This window comes from Lagopus leucura, unplaced genomic scaffold (genome assembly GCF_019238085.1).
Source record: "Lagopus leucura isolate 7727_CA_CO unplaced genomic scaffold, USGS_WTPT01 Super-Scaffold_760, whole genome shotgun sequence".
NCBI classification, from domain to species: Eukaryota; Metazoa; Chordata; class Aves; order Galliformes; family Phasianidae; genus Lagopus; species Lagopus leucura.
Genome location: NW_024962257.1, coordinates 5,458,641 through 5,464,497, shown reverse-complemented (window position 1 = coordinate 5,464,497; position 5,857 = coordinate 5,458,641). Strand labels below are relative to the sequence as shown.

The 5,857-nt window shown below is 43.7% G+C and overlaps 1 long non-coding RNA gene across 1 annotated transcript; it reads left to right on the top strand.

The window, feature by feature from the left end:
* Nucleotides 1-4,267: 4,267 nt before the first annotated feature.
* LOC122176348 lies at nucleotides 4,268-5,635 on the top strand. Its single transcript, XR_006177700.1, has 3 exons — nucleotides 4,268-4,297; nucleotides 4,399-4,482; nucleotides 5,298-5,635. It is a non-coding gene; the product is annotated as an uncharacterized LOC122176348 (long non-coding RNA).
* Nucleotides 5,636-5,857: the final 222 nt, after the last annotated feature.

The following is a 5,857-nucleotide window of genomic DNA, read 5'->3' as shown; positions in this document are numbered from 1 at the left end:
CATTTACCAGTGTAGGGAATGAAACCCTCAGATGTTCCCTAAAACCAGGCCTGGGCAGAGGGATGAGTAATGAGGAATTAAAATCCAGAATGTGAACATGAGAAAGGATCTGAATGTGACTGTCTTTAATACATATGGAAGCCTACAACCAGGTTTCCTTTTGAGGAGCCAAGGGTTACTGATTCTTCAGGACACGCTTCCCTTGCTAGGAGTACAGCATTTCACAGTGATATGGATGCTGTGGAATGTTGTTCTGTTCTGACAGCCTTCCAGTATCAGCCACTGAGTAAATCTTCATAAACTAGGGAGAAAATGGAAAAGTAATATCCTTGTCTTAGGAGCTAACTTAATCAAATCTGTACGTTTGAGTAATATGCATGGTATATATTACTCTCTTCTTACTAATAGCAAATGTGACACTAACAGATCTCCTGCAAAGCTGTTAGTCGTTGGTAAATATTTACTTAGCAGCATCATCTTATTTCTTTTTGCATGAATCATTTGTTCTTAATATCATCCTATTATTATTCTTATTGCCCGATCGGTCCCCTAAATTGCCAACACTGTCTCTGTTCCCTGTCAGACACCAGCTCAGCAGTTGACTTCCTGACACATTGTTTTGGGTGATAAAACATTGGTTCTAGAAGCCCTGAAGGCAGTAGATGGTGAACATTTTCTGTAACTTCCAAATATGACAAAAAAATTAGTAATATAATATTCCCTTAGGAAAGAGTAAACAAAAAAAAAAATTGGCTTATTCTCTCAGACACTCTAAAGCAGAGGCAATGAGAAGTGAAGTTATTCAACAAATGCCTGGACCAAACTGACTATAATTCTTTGGAGAAATGTGGGTGTATCTCTGCTGGGAAAGTGAAAATTAAAGATGAGTACATTGGGTTCAGAAAAGCTCAAGGTCTCTTTTTTTTTCAAACAACAAGTCACGCATCCATGACCTAACCCAGCAGGATGCTGTTTGCTTCTGTCTCTCTGCTGATGACACCCGGCTCTGTCTCGAGCTGGCTCGGCCGCTCAGGAAGCTGTTTTGGGTGGCAGAAAAAATGAACCCGAGCCTTGGATGCTCTGGGGAGGCCAGTGTGCTGCTGTGGGATTTACAGACATGGGCTGTGCTCCCAGTGTGAGACAGCCTGACACCAAGCCCACCACTGTAATTCCCTGGCCTTACATATTCCCCAGAATATATCTTAGTTATCATACCTGGCTCCTTTCCTAGGACTGAGTCCAAAACTGCTTCTGATCTTGACTGCTGGAGTATTTGTGTAAACACAGCATGCTGTACACCCTCCAAGCACAGTCCCCAGCGAGTCGGCTGCGGTTCTCCCAGACAACAGCTTGATGTTAAGATCCCCCATTATCAATGGTTTGACTTTTAGAAAGCTGTCTACATAAACAAAGCCTATTTATCCTGTGATTGTGCCCTGGAGACTGTCCTACAATCACTTTCATTTCCCCTTCTGCTTTCCAAGGCAGTTCCTGTCCCCGCGGCGCCAGGAGTTCGGTGTGGATCCGCTCCCAGCTGCGTGCCTGCATGGTGTGGTGTGGCATGGCGTGATGGGGAGGCTTGGTCACTCGGTTCCCTCAGCTAAATAATGAATGTTCTGTCTGAAAATGGTTGAGAGAGACTCCTGACCCCTCAAAAAACTACAGAAGAGTGGCTCAATAAGTGGGAATATGAGGGAAATTAAAATTTAATAGAAATTAACTGTGAAGATAATGAACAAACAAGCTTTCGTTCTTAAAAACATACAGCAAACACAATTTCAAGACCTTTGGTTGTTGATAACAGAAACCCATGTTTCCTTGCTAACCGTCCCTCAGACAAACTCTTCTTTTTTGATCTTGATTGTCCTATAACAAATGACATTCAGGGAACCGCCAGCACATTCCATGAAAACTTTTGCTTATGCAAAAGGAGAAATTTTAGTGAAAGAACATTGCAATGAGTTTACTCTCTTCTTGATTATCGCATTCTCTTCCATCTTACCAAAGAATTGATGCCTTTTACAGTGCATAGGGAATATACTGACATGGTTGAGCATCTTGCATGCTTTGCCCAGTGACTGACGGCACTGGATCAAGTGATGGAAGTGGAAGTGAGAGCCCATTTGTGCCCAAGAGTGCCCCCTTTTTGAGTTTTTTAATCTATTGCTTGTTTACATGGGAAAATCAGGCAAATTAACCTGTGCTAATTAAGGACTTGAACTTAAAGTGGATTCGTCAAACTGCGTTCAGCCTCTGTGTGAACAGAATTAGAGACCTTTCTTTGTTTTGTTGCGATTTGCCTCCAAAATGCACTAAGATAAACCAAATTAAGATCGTTTGTTGCTGTTGTTCCAAAGAAATATGTGATGTGTGCTCATTCGTTTTAAAAGTTCTTTAATTAATTTTGCAGAGAATGTCCCTGTGCAGACACATCAACATTCCTAATAATATTTGGCTGGAATGCAAGATAATAGCGAAGTCCAGGCTCAAATAAAAGGGATGAATCATCTCTAAATCACATGTTAAGATATAATAGGATAAAGGACAATTGTTTTGCTGGAGAGAAACTTCTATGCACTGCCCAGCCGAAGGGTCTGCCACAGCTCTCACCCAGCAAATTCGCTGGCGGCAGTGTTCGATTTGTGAGGATTTGTCACTCAGGACTCTGAAAATGAGCACAATATTGAATCAGACCTGACCCAGGGACATGTGAGGGCTCAGTCCCCACCAAGCTGTGAGGTACCAAGTGCTGTTTTGGAGCTGCGTCCCACATCCCACATCCTTTGGTCCATCGTCAGAACCATGGGGTCATGCAATGCTCCCATGCACACAGCTCTAAAACCAGGGGCGCTCTGCAAAAGCCCAGAATGTTACTTCATCTTTGCATTAGTACATCCCCAGATAGAAGCAGTGAACTTTATAGTGGAGGTGACTCCCTCTGCCAGATAAAAAAATAAAAAGCTGAAATGCCTACCCATTACTTAAGCACACACGGACCCATTTTCATAGCCTTCATCTCCTCTGCCCCTGGAAAAACAGCTCCTTGGAAATTATAGTAATTGTTTTATTCTCTTTGATCTCCACTAATAAAGCTATGGACTATCACTCAGCAGGAGCTGTTCCTCTTAGTTAGGATCTTTCCAACTGTACTTACATTAGGAAGGCTCTGGGGAAATTTCAGTAAATGCACTTGAAAAGAGCTCTGCAAAACTGCTTAGACTTTCTGTGAAAAATATTTCCCCTGCATTTGTTCACTGGCTGCTCAGAACACTTCTCAGCTTGTTTGTTTTTCCCTTTATTGCAGTTGTTGTTGGACTGAGGTGAAAGCTAGAGGAGAGAGTTGTGACTCCGTGTCAAGAGATCTTACGGCAGCCAAAGAGCAGAGAGAAAATTTCTGCATCCCAGACAAGTCACTGTGGAAATCACACTTGAGAAATGTAGCTCTTGCTCTGCATATTTTACTGTCCAACCTCAGAAGGGAAGACGGAGGAGTGATGAACGTGTACTGATCCTCCAGCAGGAAACCCTTCATTTCTAAGGTGTAACATAAGAGCCTCCAGCACCCGCAACCACATCCCATTAGAGAAAATACCATTTAGTTCCCTATGCAGGCAGCATGGGCCTGACTTAAAAGTAGCACGGCACCTCACCTTCATGGATATCAGTGTAAATTGAGGCTCCTACATTTGAAAGTCCCATTGCACAGTTTTATGCATTCAAATGGTTGGGACTGTTGCCCTTTGGTTGTGGTGCCCTGCAAGGACTGTGGTGCACTGGCAAGGACTGGGAAAGCTGGTGGGTCAGCACATTATTTCTCCATGTTATGGCTTGTGAGGTGAACTGGGAAGGTGCTAGATTTTGTGTTTAGTGCTCAGGCTTTAAGTACCACAGCCATAACTATGGGTCAGCTTGGTTGGTCAGCGAGGCAGGGACCCACACAGGCAGCAGCAAGTGGTTCCTGGCAGGCAGAGTTTCCATAGGGCTGGTGAATATATGGACTGCAGGAAGATGCAAAGACAAACCCAACCCTTTGAAATGATTCTGCATTTCAAGTGAAGCAAGCACGAGACTCCACACATTGGGGCACCTGTATGGGAACTGCTGAATCATGGCCTGAAACTCTGATTGAGCACTTGAGGCAAGCAATAATTCAGCCCTGGGAGCACAGGTGAAGAAAGTTCTCCTGTGCTACTGGAAGGGGTGGAGCGTGGATGCAGCTCTCGTAAGAGCTGACGAGGGAAGGATCTCTTTTAGAGATTGCTCCTCTTGGAGTTTTCTCAGTGAGCCCAGGACAAAGGTAAACTTTCCATCCATTCTTCCTTAGTGTGATAACCTTTTCAGCCTAACTATTCTGTATATTTCTTAATTATAACATTTGTATATTCACTGATTGCACAGATGCCCTTCCGCTGCTTTTTGCTGTTGGAGATGAGGGTGGCAGTGGCCTTCACACCAAGCATGGAAGGTCCAATCTGTATTCATGTACGTGCCTGTTGCATAATGAGCATTTGAAAACTAGAGTTATTGCATCAGCTGCTCTCTTGTTGTTTCTTTTTCCCTCCAGCTAGAGACTCTAAAGCTCAGAGGACCAACTGCATAGCCCTACAGTTGTATTTACTGCACCTGGCACCCTGCCACAGGCACAGGGAGCGTGGTGCATTCTTCTGAGTGATGGAGAAACGTCACCCCTGGTGAAGGCAGAGAGCAGGACTAGTAAGGAATAAAAAGCCCCTTCCTTTAAACTAGTTTTAATCTTTCTATGGCTGGAAATGGAACATCAGTAATTAAAGCTTAACTGAAAGAGATCAGAAAGCTTTTGAAGTTAATAAAACCTGTAATGCGCACCAAGGATGATTGTATTTAAAGCACATGCAGGCTGAAGTCACTGACAGGACTTGGAACCTGTGCTTTCCCCATAGCAGTGTGAGGTTAGGTTCCTCTGCTGTAATTCCTGTCCCATCAGGTGACACGAGTGTGATCCCTAGCTCAATCACTCACCTGGGCTGTGTGTTCTCTTCTGCTTTGGTCAGGTGGCAGTGGTTTGGTCAGCTGTTTTCTAATGATGGGACCATCAGGGCAGGAGGTGCTTCCAGCATCTCAAGCATCTCAAGCTGAGTTAATCAACAATGCTGAAAGAAATAAAGATGGAGAATTTTCCCTCTGCAATGCTTCAGCATGTGCTCAGGGCACTGCCCTGCATGTAGCATAGCTCTGGGCTCTCAGCAATTTAGCAAAGGCATTTCTTTTCCAATTTAAATAACTTCTGGACAGAATTAATGCTCTTTTCTCATCTCCAGGGCTGACATTTGGGAGAGGGAAGAGAGAGAGAGAGAGAAAGGTTCCACCTCTCCAGTGATACTCCCAGGAAGCCAGTGAGAGCTGAGATTTCATCTGCATGGAAATTACGGTAGAGAAAGGGCCAGGAGCAGCCACCGGGTCTGGCTGTGCTCCATTGGGGAGAGGCTGGAAAGAAGAGGATGCTTTAGCCCTTGACTGCCACTTATTCCAGCACTGGAGAAAATAAAAATAAAAATGCTGAAACGATTAATAAAAAAAAATATACTAAACCATGGCAGAAGACTGCCTGGGAGGTCGGGCTTTTTGTATTAACTCAGCAGATCATTTATTTATTTATTTATTTGTGCTGCCAATGAGCTTTCTTTAAAGGTCACTTTTTTCAACATCTGTGCTGGGAAAATGCTTTTAAGTTTCAGCTGCTTTGTGTGTGTGCATTTTTCTAAGCCTTGAGTTTACTTATTGGAAAATGGTCTTGGATCATGTCGGAGTTAGCAATTGGGTTTTAGTTGTCAAGTGCATGCAAGAAAGGCACTTTAACTCTTTGTGTGCCCAATTTATC